Source organism: Gossypium arboreum, chromosome 6, assembly GCF_025698485.1.
Source record: "Gossypium arboreum isolate Shixiya-1 chromosome 6, ASM2569848v2, whole genome shotgun sequence".
NCBI lineage: Eukaryota > Viridiplantae > Streptophyta > Magnoliopsida > Malvales > Malvaceae > Gossypium > Gossypium arboreum.
Genome location: NC_069075.1, coordinates 39,441,354 through 39,462,195, shown reverse-complemented (window position 1 = coordinate 39,462,195; position 20,842 = coordinate 39,441,354). Strand labels below are relative to the sequence as shown.

The 20,842-nt window shown below is 36.3% G+C and overlaps 1 non-coding gene across 1 annotated transcript; it reads left to right on the top strand.

Moving 5' to 3' along the window:
• The first annotated feature begins 20,137 nt into the window (after positions 1 to 20,137).
• Positions 20,138 to 20,244, top strand: LOC128294830 (small nucleolar RNA R71). Its single transcript, XR_008285137.1, has one exon. It is a non-coding gene; the product is annotated as a small nucleolar RNA R71 (small nucleolar RNA).
• The last annotated feature ends 598 nt before the right edge of the window (positions 20,245 to 20,842 follow it).

Below are 20,842 nucleotides of genomic sequence, written 5' to 3'. Positions count from 1 at the left end.
AGGTTGTGGCATTCAAAAATTACCTTCACGGAATACATCTGATTTCAATTTCCTTATTTATTTACATATCGGGCCCATATCGCACATATAAGTGGGTTCAGAGAGAAACCGAGACCCTTCAGTCACTTAAGAAATTTAGCATTTAACTACGTCACACACCCGTGTTACCAAAACAGAATAGGGGGTTAAGTTGCAGGGGACACACGTCCTGAGAACACACCGATATGGTGTGACCGTATGTCACACACGGCCTAGACACATGCCTGTTTGTCTATCCATGTGGGCATTTCTAAGCTATATGACAAGCCATTTGCCACCCTGAACAATCCTAAACACCCATACAATTATTCATACATTCAAAACTTCATAAATAATTAAATTATATCATATGATTACACATTATCATTATACATAACTCACACTCAGAAAAATGGAGTCCCCTATACATGCCTTAAACCTTAATGATTTACAATCCTTCTCACCTCACATGAAAATTCGATAGTGTGGTGTTATCTCTGGCCCTTCCAACTCGAGCTATTGTACAGACCTATAAGAAATGGGGAAAGAGAACGGGGAGTAAGCTTCAAAGCTTAGTAAGTTCATAAGAAAACAATTAGTAACTCATTAACAAGTTTTATCAATGTTTGCAACATAATCACAAATTCACTACAATCTGTCTTCCTGAGCAATAGTCACTAAATTATTTATAACTGGAGCTACGAAACTCCAAATCAAGTGCCGTTAATTTTCCCTGAAAATAGATTCATATATCTTCTATCCATAAAATTTTCAAAATTTTTGGTTTGGCCATTCAATACCAGATTTTCTTAAAGTTTACCCTGTTTCATTGTTTGACTATTCTGACCACTCTTAACTTCGAATCAAATTTCTCATTGTACAGAATTCAGAATATGTTCTCATTTATTTCATTTGAAATTGGACTCATTAAGAAGTCTAAGAATATAAATTTTATCTTATGACCATTTTTGTAAAATTTATAATGATTTTATAAAAGTAGAACAAGGGATCTAGAAGTCATTTTGACTCTGTCCCACATCACTTCAAATATATCATTATCGGCAATTCTTTTGCTTACACAGTTTATTTTATAAGAAACTAGACTCATTAATATTTAATTACATAATTTATTCAGCCTCTAACTCAACTCCCACAATTTATGGTGATTTTTAAAAGTCACGTTATGCTGATGTCCCAAGCGATTTATTACAAATTTACTCTTTCACACATTCTTTGCATTCATATTATTTAAACATGTATATCACCATTCAATTTCATCACATTTTATTCATTGCAAGCATGGACCTATGATTACAAGGTCACCATAAATTCTATTTCAGATATATATAACATCTTCACATAAACTTCTCATTTCACATCCATGATTCAATTCCATCAATCTAACATATATAGGTATATAACATATTCTTGGTCAACTTAATGTATTACACAAATTCAATTGCCGATCTAACACAAGGTCTCATAGTTGAACATAAACATGAAACCATTTCTCATATGTTCGATTCACATCAACCATCAAATTCATTTAGTTCACATATACATAATTAGGTTGTTCGTACCTGAATAATTTACTTTACGAAACGAATCCACATATCGTATTAGCCTATAATCTTATAGCACCACACTTTTAATAGTTCACCGGCTATTTGCCTGCTAGGTAATAACCTGATTTCATCACCGGCAATAAGCCTGCTAGACCTTTAAGTCTGATATCATTCACCGGCATTACGCTTACTAGGCTCAGAGCCCGATAATATTCACCAGCTTAAACCTTGCTAGACCTTTAAGTCCGAAATCATTTCACCGGCATTACACCTGCTAGGCTCAGAGCCCGATAATATTCACCAGCTTAAAGCTTGCTAGACCTTTAAGTCTGATATCATTTCACCGGCATTACGCCTGCTAGGCTTAAAGCCCGAAATTCATCACCGGCACAAGGCCTGCTAGGTTTGAAACCCGAATATATATTATAATGTATAACTTATATCATTGATCACTAACATTTACCTCATCAAAGTTCACATTTAATCACTTTAGTGCCAAGCCACATTCGGCTACCACATATGACTAATAATAATTTTATACACATCATGGTTTCCTTTAGATATTCAATAATCACAAATCGCGATATCTCTTCCAGCACATATATGGCATAGTTTATTCATTGTAACACTCATTTAGTGCATCAAATTTCCAAATCCAATTCAACTTAAGCATAATAGTCATAATCAGCTTATAACCTTAAATCATTACATATTCGGCACATTAACTAAATAAAATTAACATTCTCTTAGCCATATTAATCTAACTCTTAGGCATATAAAAAGAATCAAGCTTAAACACTTAAGAACTTACCTTGAATGTCATTGAACAATTACGGGTTGATTAATCAACTACTTTTGCTTTCCCCCTATCCAAATTTGGCTCCCATTGCTCTTGAGCTTAATTCAAGCAAACAAATAAACATTTATTCACCTTAATCCATCTCATGTCTTAATGCCTTTAAGCTTAATAATAGCAATCCTTTAACAAAATAACACTCAACCAAAACAAATTCAGTTATACAACTATATAATTAAAAGTATCAATCATGCTTAACTAAACGTTAAGCTATAATCGAAATCACTCAAACATATTTATGGTCAAATATAGCAAGAAAAATAAATAGGCTTTACTAGCCACACTTAGCTCAATTATAACATAACTTCACTTACTTATAAGCACATTTGGCAACTTGATAACTAAATTAATATCATGGTACCATAGCTCAACATTTATCAACATATCATTAGCAAAATAGGCTCATGTCAAATTTGCTCCCAATAACATCTCAAAATTCAACAAGCTTAGAGCTCATTTAATAATTAAATTCCATTTCAAAGCATCAAAACATTATCAAATGTATACTCATCCTAAATGACCGAATGCACATTAACTAAGCACTTAACAATTTTCTTTAACCATTAAACTCATTCGACAATGATAAGGACAAATTTAACAAACCTTAAATTCAACTTATAATTGTGCATATCTCATTCAAAGCATCCACACCAATTTATTATCCAATCATCCATAGCCGAATACACATATTTCTTTCATTCATTCTTAACAAAATTTTATCAAGCCTAAATCTCCATTCCATCATTTTAAAACGCAAACATTACTCAAATGTTATCTAAATTCACATTCGGCAGCTACACATACACACAAGCTGATTTCCCCTTATCATCTAATCCACTTAAATGAACATTTAACTAGCTCAAACTTCACCCATCCACAATTACTCATTAAAACATAAAGACAACAACCATTCCCTTCAAATTCTTCCATGGCCAATTGCTCATATCACCATAAAATTCAAAATTTTGACATGGGCTAAGTAAGGGACTTAGTAACTAGCTTAAAATATGTTAAAATTTCAAGAACTAACATGAATTACTTACCTTAATTCAAGCTTAAAGGTGACCGAATGGCTTAGCTCCCTTTTCTTTCTTTAAATTAAGCTAAGAAGAAACAAAAATGAGCATTCTATTTTCTTCACCCTTTAGCTATTTTACTTATCTTTATTTTATATTATAAAACCATTTAGTTATTATAATACTAATATAAAATACATATATTTTGTATCAAATATCATCATGGCCGGCCACTATCTCAAAAGAGGGGAATTTGACATGCAAGTCCACATTTTTTTAAACCATGCATTATTTGACCACTATAATTTAACCTATCACATTTTCAAAGTTTCACACATAAGTATTTTTTAATAATTTCACATCCAAATGAAAAAATTAAGACATGATACTTTCACACATGATACTTCACATATAATAAACATAGAAAAGAGCATTTAAATAATTTTGTAACTCGGTTTTGTGGTCTTGCAACTACTTTCCGACTAGGGTCAAATTAGGGCTGTCACACTAGACCAAAAGCTTCCTTGTGTCATTTATTCACCACAACAATTTAAAAGACCTTCATCCAAGCACCGAGGGTGTTATTCACTTATTACCAAAATTTTTACTAAAGCCTAGGTTTGAACCGAAGATTTCTCCAACACTTCTCAGGGCCATTAACCACTAAAGTAGACATTTAATTGTGTCATTTCCTTGTAAAATGAAATGCTTATAAACAACCTCCTTACGGACCCAAACTAAAGACTCAATACTTCTCGGCCCAAATTCGAGGCATTACAAGTTATGATAGTGTGACTTCTCCTAACCATTTTTAATTGTATTTGAACATAGTAAATATCTTCAATCAAGCCCAAGATGAGTCTGAGGGAGCCGAGAGCCATGCTCTAGCTTCCGTATAATGTGCTGTTTCTAGTAGTAGTAGAATGCCTATGTCTGAAGGCTAGGAAGAGGCAAGAGCTGCCTTCTTCGAGATGATGGAAAAATGGTTGGGGGATTATTTGAGAAACCGCCCCTATATACCATGACCTCCTTCTCCCCCTGCTCGACCTGAGGGAGAAGTGCCACAGGGTATGGCACCCGTGAGAATTGGTAAAGCCCCAGTGGAAAAACTTAAAAGTTTAGAGCTAAGGTTGATGATGATGCTGAACGAGCTGAGTTCTGGCTCAAGAATACTGTGTGAGTTTTAGATGAATTGTCATGTACACCCAAGGAATGCTTGAAGTGTGATGTATCTCTTCTGAAAAATACAACATATCATTGGTGGAAGAGGGTATCCTCAGTGATACCGAAGGAAGACACTACATGGGAGTTCTTCTAAGTTGAGTTTAAAAAGAAATACACCAGTTAAGGATTTTTAGACTCGAAATAGAAGGAATTCTTGGAACTCAAACAAGGAAATAAGATTGTGTCAGAGTACGAAAGGGAATTCGTGAGGTTAAGTCAGTATGCAATGGAGTGGGGCCAATTAGAGACAGAAATGTGTAAGCGCTTTGAGGAAGGCTTGAATGAGGAAATTAAATTGCTGATCGAGATCCTTGAGATACGAGAGTTCACCGCATTAGCTGATTGGGCCAAGAAGGCCGAAGAGCTAAATAATGAAAGAAAGCAAGCTGAGAGAGAGGCTCGAGTTTCAAGTAAGAGGTTTAGCGGCAGAGCACACTCCTTCCCTACAAAAAAATCGAGAAGTCACCAAGAACGTTCCACTTCATCAGTAGGATAATCGGGTAGAGCAAGAAGCTCCAAGAAACATAACCCGAAGTCTTCTTCCCCTATGGTAACTAGTGTGGGAAACATAGACGAGCAAAAGCCAAAGTGTAAAAACTGCAACAAATTTTACCTCAGAGAGTGCCGAATGAAGAGTGGTGCGTGTTTTAGATGTGGGTCTCTTGACCATTTTCTCAGAGACTGCTCGGAGTTAGCTAATAAAGAGGTTGAATTAGCTCCGCATTCGAATGCTGTGACAGCCTTAAAACGACCCTAGTCGGAATGTGGTTTCGGGACCACAAAATCGAGGCATAAAAATAATTTAAAATTTATTTTGATGCCTATAATATGTGTTAACTCATGTGTGACATTTTTGATGTTTTGATTTAGAGTTATAAATGTGAATTTCACTAGAAAGGACTTAGTAGTAAACTTTGAAAGTATGATGGGGAAATGTGTGATGACTAGTTGATCATGCATGCAAAAATGAGGGGTTTGCATGTCAAATTTCCCATATATCATAAGTAGTGGCCGCCATGATGGGCTTATATGCACATAATATGTATTAATTATTAGTTAGTAGCTTATATTTTATAACATAAGTAAATAAAATAAGGAAAAGAGAGAAGAAACAAAGGAGTCTTTCTCATGTTTTCTTCTTGGCCGATTCTAAGAGAGGAAGAGGAGGAGCCATTCGGCCATGGTAGGCCTTCATTAAGGTAAGAAACTCAAGCTAGTCCTTTAAAATCTTAGCATGGTTTTAAGCTAGATTCTAAGTCCCTTACTTAACCATGCCGAAATCTTTGAAATGGATGGTTATATGAACATTCGGCCATGGTAGAGGTTAAAGAAAAATGGTGGTAATGTTATATATTTTGATAAGTATGTTAAATGGTTTGAGATTTGAACTAGTCATCAAATCCTCTAGGTAGCCCATGCTAAGAATTTTGATTTTGGGATGACTAGAACTTTCGGCCATGGTAGCTATTGAGGATTTAGGTTTGTGTTTCATGTTAAATTGGATGAATCTTGGTGTAAGGGTGTTTGAACTAAACTAATGATCAAATAGGTGCATAGATACAAAATGGAAAGAATCGGCCTAAGTGTTTTAGTCATTGACATATATATATATATGTTGCCGAATGTGTGCTTAAGGAATTGGTTAAGTACATTGTTGTTAAATGCTTGTTGCTAAGGAATTTTGAATGGGTTATAAATTGAGTTTAATGTTCGAGGAACATTGGTTTGGACACCTAGTGCGAATGTGTTCAAACATAACTTACCAAGTGCATAAATATGATAATGCTATGATAGTAGACTTAATTGGAATTCGGCATTGTAAGTGATGCCTTGGGCTCTTATGATGGTTAGGGACAAAATGTGTGTTGTGAGGAACGAAATGATGTCTATGAATTGAAAATGCAAGGTATTAAGCTAGTCCTATTATTCGGTGGTGCATGAGTAGAGCACATGTATAATGCTTGAATAACTAGTCAATAAAGCTATTTATGCCTAATTGTATAATATAAATGTAGTTAATCGGATTGTTAAATTGATAAATTATTAAATAAGCTCTATTTGTTTGAATTAAGCTCAAGAGCTTAGAGGACCAAAGTTGGATAAGGGAAGGAAAAGTGAGCGAATAGTCATTAAAATCGTTCGACAACATCCGAGGTAAGTCTTGAGTAATGACCCTACTTGATTTATATTGAAATGATTTGTCATATTATGGCGGATAGCCGAATGTGCATAGAGCCTATGTTATAAAGCCAATTGAATTCATGCTCTTTGTGTGTGGCTATTGAGCGAAATTGGAAAGGTTTGATAAATGATTTGTGTTTGAGCCTTAGTAACGAAATGAAATATGGATGTGTCATGAATATTGATATATGTGTGCATGAACATTTGAATGATATCCGGCTAAGACCAAGGCATTTGTGCGAAGTTGTTATATCCGGCTAAGACCAAGGCATTTGTGCGAGTTGTTATATCCGGGCTAAGACCCAAAGGCATTTGTGCGAGTTGCTAAGTCCGGGTTAAGACCCGAAGGCAATTGGGCGTGTGGTTATATCCGGCTAAATCCCGAAGAAACTTGGGTTTGAAGGTAAGCGATTTGTGCTATAATAATTTTAATTAATACGCTCGAAAAACCCAAACGATAAGGTATGTTTGCATGTGCATCGGAAAAGTTGATTCATTTTAAATAGTATTCGTTCAATCGACTAACGAACTTTCGGCTCTTAGATAGGTTGATACCTTGTGTGTGTATATGTTGATGAAGTGTGAAGTAAGTATGATTATGAGAATGTGTATCAATAAAGTGATTCATTTAGCTATGTGAATGTAATACTTTAGTCAAAGCTGATTTCATTACTTGAGACTTACTAAGCATTAAAATGCTTACCCCGTTGCTTTGGCTCTTTGTTTTCTAGATTTTGTTCGTTAGCCATCGGATTCGGGATCATTAAAGTCGAAGTCATCCACACTATCAAAGCCCTTTTGGTACTCTTTTAGTTGAAATCTGGATATGGCATGTATAGGACTACCCTTTTTGTTGTTGGTCATGTACCCATGGATTTTGTGTAAATTTGGATAGCCATGCGAAAGTGGCTTATATACGTTTTTAGCATAGTACTATAATCGTTTTGTATGTTGATCACTAAGAGGTATGGAAATGTTTGGAAACGATTAGCCATTGGAATGGTTAATCATGATTATACTTTGTGCTAGCCATTGGAATGGTTAATCATGATTATACTTTGTGCTATGTATGCAAAAAGGGCTAATTGAATCATGGAAACTATGAAATAGGTAAAGTCTACCTTAAAGGCAGATGCTGACAGCAGTAGCGATGTGGATGTGAAAAATCACTAAAAATAGTAGGAATGGAATTAAATAGTGAATAAATTATGTAAATGAACCTTGATGAATCTACTTTCATATGGAAGAAACGAAACAGTCATATGAGTTGTATGTTAAGAGATATTTAGGTTTTCGTGAAGCAGGGCCAGAACGGTTTCTGGATTCCCTGTTCCGACTTTGGAAATTCATTATAAATTAACCAGAGATAATTTGGAGCCATTACATATATGTATAGATTCCTCTTTGAGTCTAGTTTCTAAAGAAACAAACGGTATCAGTATTGAAGCCCTGTACAGGGAGATATCCAAGTTGTAATGCATGAAGGTCAGTGTAGTCGAACCCTGGAGCAGGGGAGACTTTAACTAATAAACTGTACTAATTGGCTCGACAAAAAATTCTAGAAAAAAATCTGTAGATGGAAATATGAGTATAGTTTCATGGAAAAATTACAAAACTGATTTTCGAGTTTTGAAACTCAAGATATGATTTTTAAGACGACAGTGATGCAGTAACCAGCTTGTCTGGAAATTTTTAAATGGACTATGAAAATAATTAAGTTAAGTCTGTGTGCACCTTGTGTTCGACTCCGGTAACGGACTCGGGTACGGGGTGTTACAAATGCTCCTATTTCTCGAGGCAGATCTTCGAGACATCCCGAAAGTGCAAGTGGCAGTCAAACTATTGCCAAGGATGTTACTGCAAAATCAGAGGCTCGAGCCCTGGCAAGAACTTATGCAATACACGCTCGAGAGGAAGCCTCTGCTCCCGATGTTATCACGGGTACATTTTCTATTTATAATACTCGTGTCATTGCCTTAATCGACCCAGTGTCAACCCATTCGTACATTTGCATGAAATTGGTGTCTAGTATGAATATGTTTGTAGAACCTACAAATTTGTGATTAAGGTTTCAAAACCTCTAGGCAAGTCGGTCCTAGTTGATAAAGTCTGTAAAAATTGTCCCTTGACTATTCAAGGTCATTGTTTTCCGGCTAACCTTATGCTATTTCCATTCGATGAGTTTGATGTAATACTTGGCATGGATTGGTTAATTGTGCATGATGTGATTGTAAATTGTGGTAGCAAGTATATTGAATTGAAATGCTCAGATGGTGAGATTCTCTGGATTGATTCAAGCAAGTTGGATACTCCGCCGGTTGTGATTACTTCAATATTGGCTCAAAGGTATATGAGAAAAGGATATAAAGCCTACCTTGCTTTTGTGTTGAATACTAAAGAATCTGAGTTGAAATTGGAATCGATATCGATAGTATACGAGTATCCGGATATGTTTCCAGAAGAGATACTCGGATTACCTCCTGTTAGAGAAGTGGAGTTTGGTATTGAACTGGTGCCTGGGACAACTCCTATTTCTATTGCTCCGTATAGGATGGCACCAACCAAGCTGAAAGAATTAAAGGCATAGTTGCAAGAACTGATGGATAAAGGTTTTACAAGACCAAGTTTTTCGCCTTGAGGTGCTCCGGTGTTATTTGTAAAGAAGAAAGATGGTTCAATGAGGCTATGTATAGACTACCGACAACTGAACAAGGTAACTATCAAGAACAAGTATCCATTGCCGAGGATTGATGATCCGTTTGATTAATTGAGGGGAGCCACTGTGTTTTCTAAGATAGACCTGCGATTCGACTACTGCCAGTTGCGATTTAAAGAGTCAGACGTGCTTAAAACCGCTTTTAGAACAAGGTATGGTCATTTCGAGTTTCTGGTCATGCCTTTTGGTCTAACGAATGCCCCAGCCACATTTATGGACTTCATGAATCGTGTTTTTTTACCATACTTAGACAAGTTTGTCGTTGTGTCTATTGATGATATCCTGATTTAATCCAAGGATGAGACTGAGCACGCGGAACATTTGAGAACAGTTTTACAGATCTTATAGGACAAACAATTGTATGCTAAATTTAGCAAGATCAGTTTTGGCTCCGAGAGGCTGGATTCCTCGGCCACATTGTGTTGGGTGATGGGATCCGAGTTGATCCAAATAAAGATATCTGCTATTGTTGAGTGGAAGTCGCCGAAGAATGTAACTGAGGTTAGAAGCTTTTTGGGCTTAGCCGGTTACTATCGATGCTTTGTAAAAGGATTTTTGATGATTGTAACTCCTTTGACGAGGTTGCTACAGAAAGATGTTAAGTTTGAATGGTCAGAGACGTGTTAGCAGAGTTACGAAAAAATTAAAGACGTTGCTAATTGAAGCTTTAGTTGTAGTGCAACCAGAGCCAGGAAAGGAATTCGTGGTCTTTAGTGCTGTGTCCTTAAATGGACTGGGTTGCGTGCTTATGTAAGAGGGCAAAGTAATAGCATATGCTTCTAGGCAATTGAAGCTGCACGAAAAAAATTATCCAACACACGACTTGGAGTTAGCTGCCATTGTATTTGCCCTGAAGATTTGTAGACACCATTTGTATGGTGAAACTTGTCGTATATTTATAGATCACAAGAGTTTGAAATATTTGATGACTCAAAAAGAATTGAATCTGAGACAACAGAGATGGTTAGAGATGATTAACGATTATGAACTGATCATTGACTACCACCTGGGAAAGGCGAAGTGGTCGCAGATGCGCTAAGCAGAAAATCCTTGTTTGCTTTGAGAGCCTTGAACACGGAGTTTACCTTGTTAGATGATGGTTTGGTTTTGGCAGAGTTAAGAGCTAGACCAATTTTTCTACAAGAAATTTGTGCAGTTCAGATCAATGATAGCGATTTACGAGCCAAGAGAGCTTAATGCGAGTCAGGCACTGAATCAGATTTCTGGATTGGTCCCGATGGATGTTTGATGTTCAGAGATAGGATCTGTGTATCGAGATGTGACGAGCTTATTCGAAGAATTTTTCAAGAAGCACATGATAGCCGTTTGTCTATTCATCCGAGAAGTACCAAGATGTACAACGATTTGAAGAAAATGACATGAAAAAAGATATCTCCGAAATGACATGAAAAAAGATATCTTCGAATTTGTATCAAAATGCTTGATATGTCAACAAGTCAAGGCTGAACACCAAGTACGTTCAGGTTTATTACAGCTCATGATGGTTTCCAAATGGAAATGGGACAGAATTATTATGGATTTTGTGACAGGAAGAAAGATGCCATTTGCGTTATAGTTGACAGACTAATGAAGTCAGCTTATTTTATTCTTGTGTGAACAAATTTCTCTCTTGACAGATTGGCTAACTTGTACTTATCCGAGATTGTGAGATTACACAGGGTATCGTTATCGATTATTTCAGACAGGGACCTGAGATTCACTTCAAGATTTTGGAAGAAGTTGCAAGAAGCTTTGGGTACAAAGTTGAGTTTTAGTACGACATTCCACCTACAGACAGATGGTCAGTCTAAACGGACGATTCAGACTCTCAAGGACATGTTAAGGTATTGTGTCCTTGAACGTCAAGGCAGTTGGGAAAAACATTTACCATTGATGGAATTTGCCTACAACAACAATTTCTAGACGAGTTTAAAAATGGCACCTTATGAGGCATTATATGACCGGAAGTGCCGGACACCATTGTACTGGACAGAACTCAAAGAACACTAGATTCATGGAGTTGATTTGATTAAGGAAACTGAAGAAAAGGTTAAAGTGATACGTGATTGTTTGAAAGTGGCATCGATAGGCAAAAGTCATATGCTGATTTGAAAAGAAAGGAGATTGAATTTCAAGTTTGGGAAAAAGTGTTCCTGAAAGTATCTCCATGGGAAAAGGTCTTAAGATTTGGTCGAAAAGGTAAATTGAGTCCAAGGTTTATTGGACCCTATGAGATTACTGAGAAAATTGGATTGTTAGCCTACCGTTTATCATTGCCACCCGAATTGGAAAATATTCCTGATGTATTCCATGTATCCATGTTGCACGAAATCGATTAGACCCCTCCCATGTGATTTCACCTACGGAAGTTGAAATTAGACCGGACATGATGGTGAAGAACCGGTCAAGATTGTGGCTTGAGAAGTCAAACAATTGAGGAATAAGAATATAGTCTTGGTGAAAGTCTTATGGCATAGAAATAGAGTAAAAGAGGCCACATGGGAACCTAAATAAACCATGAGAAAACAATATCCGGACCTGTTGATCGCGATTTTCGTGACAAGTAATTTTTAAATATTGATAATTAATCATTCTTGAAACTAACTATTATCGCGATGTAGGCAAGTGTATGTATCGAATAGTAGTGTAGTTTTAGCAAGACCGGATTGTCGAAACCAAAGGAACTAAAAGTACTAGTAATGACTGTCTTTTTATTATCTAGCCTAAGAATAAGGGGGTTTTGTTTTAACTAACTAATTAACTAATCTAAGAATTCATAAAGAATGGAATTGGTGGATTACTTTTGGAAAACGATTGAATTAAGACAATACCTAAGGAAAAATCCACCTAGACTGTACTTGTTATTCTGGCTCCGAATCGGACGATTTATTCATTTAACTTGTTCCGTGGAGATCCCTAAGTTATGTTATTATCCTTATTCAAGACTAATAACGTCTAATCCCTAGATTGAATAATTGAGACTTTTCTCTAATTAACACCCTAGGGTTGCATTAACTCAATCTATGGATCCCCTTATTAGGTTTCACCCTAATTCAGCAAAATCTTGTCACCCTTTGTCTAGGCGCGCAAACAAATCTGCTTAATTATGACAAATGTACTCTTAGACAGGGTCTATTCCTCCTCTGAATAAGAGCTTATCTTGAATCAGTAACCTAGGATATCAAAACAAGAATTAAGAACACATAATTAAGAACAAGTTAAATATTTATCATACAATTCAAAAAATAATAACAAGATTCGTCTTAGGTTTCATTCCCTTTAGGTATTTAGGGGATTTAGTTCATAACTAAAAAAGAAAACATCTCAGAAGAATAACGAATACAAAGCATAAAGAAAACCTAAAACTCTTGAAGGGAAATTGTGGGAGATCCTGGCTTCTGAGATGGATCAATTGACTTCCTTTGAGTAATTCCTTCCTTCCTCTCCGTGCCCTCCCTTTTTCTCTTCCTTTAAGGCGTATTTATAGGCTTTAGAATGCCTAAAACCCTAAAAATTAGCCTTTTTCGAATTGGACTGAACTTGGGCTTGGTAGGGACATGCCCGTGTGAATGTGCTTTGAATCTGCCAGATTGACACAGCCGTGTGGTCTGCCCGTGTGAGGAAGTCCAGGCCGTGTTGATTTCGTACTTTGGCCCATTTTCTGCGTTTTTGGCCCGTTTCTCGTTCCTTTTTCTCTCCTATGCTCTCCTAAGTATAAAACATGAAATTAAAGCATTAGGAGCATTGAATTCACCAATTATAAGGGAAAATCATCCATAAAATGCGTTAAGCATAGGGTAAAAATATGTATATATTACGGTTTATCACATGTTTACTGGTAAGACTTTCGAGGACGAAAGTCCCTAAGGGGGAAGAAATGTAACATCCCGAATCAGGGCTTAGTCAGAATAGTGGCTTTGGGACAAAAAATCTAATGTTAAAATAATTATTTTATGATCATTATGAGGTCTAGGATATGAAAATAACCATGTGTTAATTTTTCATGAAGAAATTCTATGTGTAAGGTGTCCAATTGGAAATTAGGGACCAAATTGAATAAATTGCAAAACTTGAATTCTAGAAGAAATTTGTATGAAATTTCTTTGGAATATTAATTAGAGGTCCTTAAAGAGTAATTTCCCAATTTCTAAGTTTTTGGACAAAAATGGGCATGCATGGAAAATTTTGGAAGTTTAGTAATGGACATTTTGGTCATTTGGTTAATTAAAGAATAAAAAGGGAAAATAAGCCAAAATCATGTCATTCATCTCCATGCTGCCAAAATTTGCATGCTCTCTATAGCTCGGGTTTTCAACATTTCAAGCTCAATAGTAAGTGCTCCCTAGCCCCTTTTTTAATGCTCTTCGTATTTTTGAGATCATTGTAACATGCTCTCTCTATTTCTACCCATATTTCAAGCTAGGGTTCATGTTCAAAAATTTACCCATGCATGAGATGTTTGTTTTTTGATGATTTATGGAGAAATATGAGAGTTTAAAGGATAGTAAACAACTTTTACTACGTAGTTTTTCATGGAAATGGCTTAAGGGACCATTTTGTAAAAGTTGTGAAAATGGGTAGAAAAATGTGAAATGAAAGAAAATGTGGGCTGCTATAGACAAGAAAGATATTCGGCTAGGCTTGGGTAACTTAGAAATTTCCTGCATTTCATTATACGAGCCTTGGGACTAAATTGTAAAAGCGTAAAAGGTTAGTGGCAAATTGGTCATTTTTCCTGTGGGCGAGTTTTAAATCCTAAAATGAAAAATGTGATGTATTAATAGTCAAATTTTATTGATATAAACCCTGAGGAACCAATTCCAAAGGTCGACTGTGGAAAACGAAAGGTTTCAGAATAACCAAAATATGAAACCAAAGCAATTACTAGGTAAGTTCGTATAACCCGAAGTAAACTCTTAATATACTTAAACATGCATGTTCTTGAATGTATGAAAATTTAGATATTCATGGAATGATAATTCATGAAATGTGCTTGTGTAAATGAAAGAAGATAAATGTCCCGGTTGAAATAGAAAGGGAGATCTGATGGATAAATTATGGCTTACATGACATGATGATGCGTGATATTCGTAACAGGTTTTAAAGATTTATAAATGAAACGTTTTTGAGACTAACTTATTATCACGATTAAGGCAAGTGTACCTATCGAACAGTAGTATTGTTCAGCAAGGCCGGATTGTCGAACCCAAAGGAACTACGAGTTCTAGTATTTACTTCATTTTTATTATCTAGCCTAAAATTTAAGAGGTTTGGTTGTCTAAACTAATTACTAACTAAGAATGCACGGAAAGAAAAACTTGGGAAAATACTTTTAGGAAAATTCGATTGATTGAGACAATACCTAAGGACAAATCCACCTAGACTTCACTTGTTATTTAACTCTGAATCAGACGATTTATTCATTTGCCTTGATCCGTAGAAATCCCTAAGTTATATTATTATCTCTCTCGAGACTAATAACGTATAACCCTAGGTTGAATAATTGAAATCACTTTCTAATTAACACCCTAGAATTACATTAACTCGATTTATGGATTCCCTTATTAGGTTTCGCCCTAATCTGGCAAAATCTTGTCACCCTATCTCTAGGCGCGCAATCAACTCCGCTTAATTATGAAAAATTTACTCTTAGACAGGGTCTATTCCTCCTCTGAATAAGAGCTTAACTTGAATCAATATCTTGGAATATCAAAACAAGAATTAAGAACACATAATTAAGAACAAGTCAAATATTTATCATACAATTCAAATAATAATAACAAGATCCATCTTAGGTTTCATTCACCTTAGGTATTTAGGGGTTTAGTTCATACTTATGAAAGAAAATATCTCAAAAGCATAAAGATAACAAAACATAAGAAAACCCAAAACTCCTGAAGGAACTTGAAGGGAGATCTCCAGTCTTGATGATGAATCCGGCTCTTGAGATGGATCAATCAGCTTTCCTTGAGTAATTCCTTAAATCCTATTTTGTGTCCCCCCTTCCTAAGTGCCTCCTCAAGTGTTTAAATAGGCTTTGGAATGCCTAAGAGCCCTCAAAATTGGCCTTTTCTGAATTGGACTAAACTTGGGTTCGGCAGGGACACGCCCATGTACGATTACTTAAGGCCGTGGTCAAGGCTGTTAAATGGGCACGGGCGTGTGATCCACCCATGTAAGTCGTGCTTCGATCTTGCCAAATTGACACGGCCATGTGACACACCCGTGTGAGGAAGTCCAGGCCGTGTTGTTTTTCCATACGAGTCTATTTTCTCTGTTTTTGCCTCGTTTCTCGCTCTTTTTACTCTCCTATGCTCACCTAAGTATAGAATATGAAATTAAAGGATTAGGAGCATCGAATTCACCAAATCTAAGAAGAAATCATCCGTAAATGTGCTAAGCATGGGGTAAACATATGTACAAAATAACGGTTTATCAAATACCCCCACACTTAAGCATTTGCTTGTCCTCAAGCAAAATCCTCAACTCACGATCAAAATAAATTCCTTTCAATTTATAATCCCTATCAATAATATCTCAAAATAATCCAACAGTATTTATACATTGAAAATTCAACTAAAAGTACATCAAAGTTTCAGACATTCTAAGTTGAGCATTTTTATCATGAGAACATAGGTGTCTCCCCTCATCTAAGTGATTACCTTGACCAAAATATCATAGAGTTTAACATCCTTACTAAAGGTTCACTCAAATCACTCAAGGTGTTTAAGGACATCAATTAAAGCACTCATTAGTCAATATGAGAAGTTATTACCATATGCTTGCTTAAAAATCAAATCTCCACCACTATATATTGAGATGATACCTCAATCAAAAAGGTCTTTAGAGGGTTGTAACATGACTTTGGTTAGGGGGTGTGGTCACAAGCTGAAAGAAAAGGTTAGAATCGAGATTGAATTGAAAAATTACCTAACGAGAAAAATGACTAGTCATCAGTTGAATACAAGTGAGCTTCTTCTCAGAATATGGAATTAACACTCAAGCTAAAAAAATGGCAAATTACTACTAATATTATGTAAGTATTGTTGTTTTTTTTTTTAGAACAATTCAATTACATAGAAGAACAAATCATAGCTAAGTAATTAGTTCAAATCAAATCTCGACAAAAATAGGGATCAAATTAGGGGATTTCAACAATAATGGTTTATGGGTTAATATTGAGGGTAAATCAATTAATGGCTTGTTAGGCTCAAAGGGGTTCACTAAGGGTTAATTATGAATGTAGGTTTTTGTGGAGTGAGTGGGTTAAACCTAAGTGCCTTTATCATTTTGACATAGTAAATCAAATGGTGTGGTCTTGACATGCATAATCAAGCAAGTTCTAGAATAACAATTTAATACTGACGAACTCATAATGAAAGCGAGCATGAAAAAAATAATAGATGCTCTAAAGGCTCAAGATCTCACAAAAATTATGGCTTTTTGATGTTTAAACTTGTGAATTCCAAATCAAGATAATACCTAAACTTAAGGAAACAACCTAAAAGTTTTTAATTCTTCAAAAATCAACTTATCATGCTTGATTCCCTAATGTCTTAAAGTTTAAACAATCAATGCATAATTGCCTATGTTTTAATTCAAGACATATCAATAAAAATCATAAATTAATTAAAATTCATTCCAATAGTGATATGAGTAATTCACGTGAGAAGAAGACAAAATTCAGGAATTTCTAATGACTATATGAAAGACCCCCCACACTTAAGATGTACATTGCCCTTAATGTACAAAGATAGATATATTGAAAAATATAGATTGATAATCATAAGATAGAGAGAGAAGTGAAACTTCCTAAATGATGAATGAACTCATTGAACTGGAGTTCTGGAGAATAATCGGCGTGAGAGTGGAGGAGGATACTCCGGTGGTGGTAGAGGTTCATTAGTCCATAAGTCCTACGCAAAAAGAATATTATATCCGGTGGTAGCTATGGTCGTGGTCGAACAGGACATGACAGTCGTGGAGAACCTTTCCCGGTGGGTGGAGTTTTTAGTTCCTATGCAACAATGAGCTTTGGAGCTCTTTATAACTATGACAGAATTAGGAACTATAAGGAAGGATAATTACTCGTAATGAAATAGCTGAAATTGAAAATTGTAAAAACTCAAGATAAAATAGTATAAACAGGAAATAAAAAGTAATTTCAAAATATAAAGATAAAGCAAAGATAGATAATAGGTGTTTATAGAGAAATTGGGGCACACGACCGTGGTAAATTGATAGGTTTGCCCACGGTTTCAAAACACGGGCCTGTCACACGCCCGTTTTTTTTTGGCAGTTTCGCCCACGGCCATGTCACACGGCCGTGGCAACTTATCGCATCCCGTTTTGGGGAAAATTTTTTTGCCCTATTTTCAAACAGCCGTATCGCATGGCCGTGTTACATCCCGTGGTATGTGCACGGCCTACGGCACGCTCGTGTGCCTGGCCGTGTGGATGGGAAAACCCTGTGTTTCAAGACTTTGTTAATAGGTTAGATGTGAAAAATTAGAATTTAAATAAGTCATTATTGTTAATGCTCGGGTTGCCTCCCGTGAAGCGCTTATTTATAGTCTTAAGCTGGACTTACCTCTCTTCTACATGGTCAAGGTGGTGCGAGGAGTTTACACTCCTCATCCCTGCTATCAACTTTATCAATATAAGGTTTAAGACAAGTTTTGTTTACCTTAAAAGTACCGAATTTGGGATGAATTACCTCGACTGTACCATATGGGAAAATACTGAGTATCGTAAGAGGAATTTCTTCATTAGGTTCAGAAGTGGTAAAGTGAGGATCTACTGTATCTAGTAGTACTTTGTCTCCAACCTTAAGTTGATTTGGTGAGGTATTAAGCTCGTCCTGGCTCGGTTTTGGTTTATCGTGTTTTCTCAGTTTATGTGTCCGCCATTCATCTAGCTTCTCGATTTGTAATCTTCATTCTTCATGGATGGGTTCTTTCTTGTTGCTTGGCTTATGTATATTCTTCGATCCTGTTTTCTGCTAAGAAGGTTACACTATATGGTTAGTTTTAGCCAAATGATTTGTACAGTCACCTTCGATTTTTGATGTGTTATTCGAATTACGGGCTTGAAGGGTGATTGTTTCATCTCCCACATGAAGTGTGAGTTCACCTGTGCCAACGTCAATCATTGTTCTGGAGGTTTCCAAAAAGGGCCTTCCTAAAATTTAGGGGACGTTGCTATCCTCCTCTATGTCTAGAACAACGAAATCAACTGGGAATATAAATTTGTCAATTTTAATGAGTACATCTTCAATAATACCCCTAGAAAATCTGATAGTTTTATCTGCTTATTGAATGCTCATCTTAGTTTGTTTGGGTTTCCCTAGACCTAGTTGCTTAAATAATTTGTAAGGCATAACATTGATACTAGCCCCTAAATCAGCCAACGAATTATTAACATCTAAACTACCAATTAAACATGGAATTGTAAAACTCCCTGGATCTTTTAGTTTGATAGGCGACTTATCTCGTAGAATGGTCAATGCAGCTGCTCACCCACATGCGATGCTTCATCTAATTTCTGTTTATTTGCTAAAAGCTCCTTTAAAAACTTGACTGCGTTTGGCATCTGCGAAAGGGCTTCAATAAACGGTAAGTTAATATGTAGTTTCTTTAGAAGTTTAAGGAATTTACCAAATTGTTCGTCTGAGCAGTTTTTCCTTGTCGCATTGGGTATGGCATGCGAGGTTTATATTATGTAATCACCAACTTTGGCTCATTATGGCCTACCTCATCCTTACCTATGCTTACCACTGTTTTCTGGCCTTGGTTCTGCAACTAGCCCTCCCTTATCTTGAATGGAAATCGCGTTGAGTTTCTCACTTAGGTTAGATTCAGTGTTGCATAGCAGGATACCTTGTGGACATTTGGAAATCAACTTGGCGAGCTATCCAATCTGAGTTTCGAGCCCCTGGATTGATGCTTGTTGATTTTTAAGTGCTGTCTCGGTATTCTAAAAATGAGTTTCTGATACTGAGATGAATTTTGTTAGCATCTCCTCAAGGTTCGATTTTTTCTCTTGCTGGTAGGGTGGTTGTTGGAAGCCTAGAGGTAGTGGTCTCTGATTCCCTTAGCCTCCCCATGAAAAATTAGGGTGGTTCCTCCAACCTGCATTGTAAGTATTGCTATAGGGATTGTTTTGAGATCGAGGATTGTTACCCATGTAATTTAACTATTCGTTCTCCATGTTGTGGCCATAAAGTGGGAATTCTGAACTGCTTGATCCACCTCCACTTGCTTCGTATTGCATTACTGGGTGGACTTGTGAAGAACTAAGGAAGCCATCAATTTTCTTATTCAAGAGTTCTACCTGATTAGAGAGCATGGTGACCGTATCGACGTTATATATGCCGGCTGTTTTTGTTGGCTTTTTCCTCATGACTTACCACTGATATTTATTCAGTAACATCTCATCTATAAATTAATAGGCATCTTCAGGTGTATTATTAGTGATGGTTCCGCCAGCAGCTGCATCAACCATTTGTCGAGTCGAAGGATTCAGGCCATTATGAAAGGTTTGAACTTGTAGCCAAAGCGGTAACCCATGGTGAGGGCATCTTCTCAAGAGGTCCTTGTATCTCTCCCATGCATCGTAGAGTGTTTCTAAATCCATCTGCACAAAGAAAGAGATATCATTACCTAATTTAGTCGTTTTAGCCAGTGAAAAATATTGTAATAAAAACTTTTCGGTCATTTGTTCCTAAGTAGTGATTGACCCCTGTGGCAACGAGTTCAACCACTGTTTAGCTTTGTTTCTCAATGAAAAAGGGAATAACTTAAGGGGAATGGCATAATCAGAAATGCCATTAATTTTTAATGTATCACATAGTTCCAAAAAGTTTTCCAAGTGAGCGTTGGGATCCTCGTCCTGCAAGCCATCAAACTGAACAAACTATTGTATCAGTTGAATTGTGTTAGGTTTTAGTTCAAAAGTATATACGGCTATAGCCGGTCTAACTATGCTCGATTCAGTTCCTGTTAAAGAAGGTTTAGTATAATCATTCACAGTGCGCGGAGCAGGATTCTAATTAACAGCAATCGCAAGAGGTAGTAGATTTTCTTGGTTTTCAGCCATCTCCTCGGTTGTGGTTAAAGTATTGTCCTCTTGCTCGTCCTCTATGTGTCCTAGGCTTCGCCTTATTTCTCTCTGATTTCTACGAACTGTGCGGTCGATCTCACCGTCAAAACTACTGGTCCTGATGGGTTTCTTCTGGTCATAAACTAGAAAAACCTGTCAGAAGGGA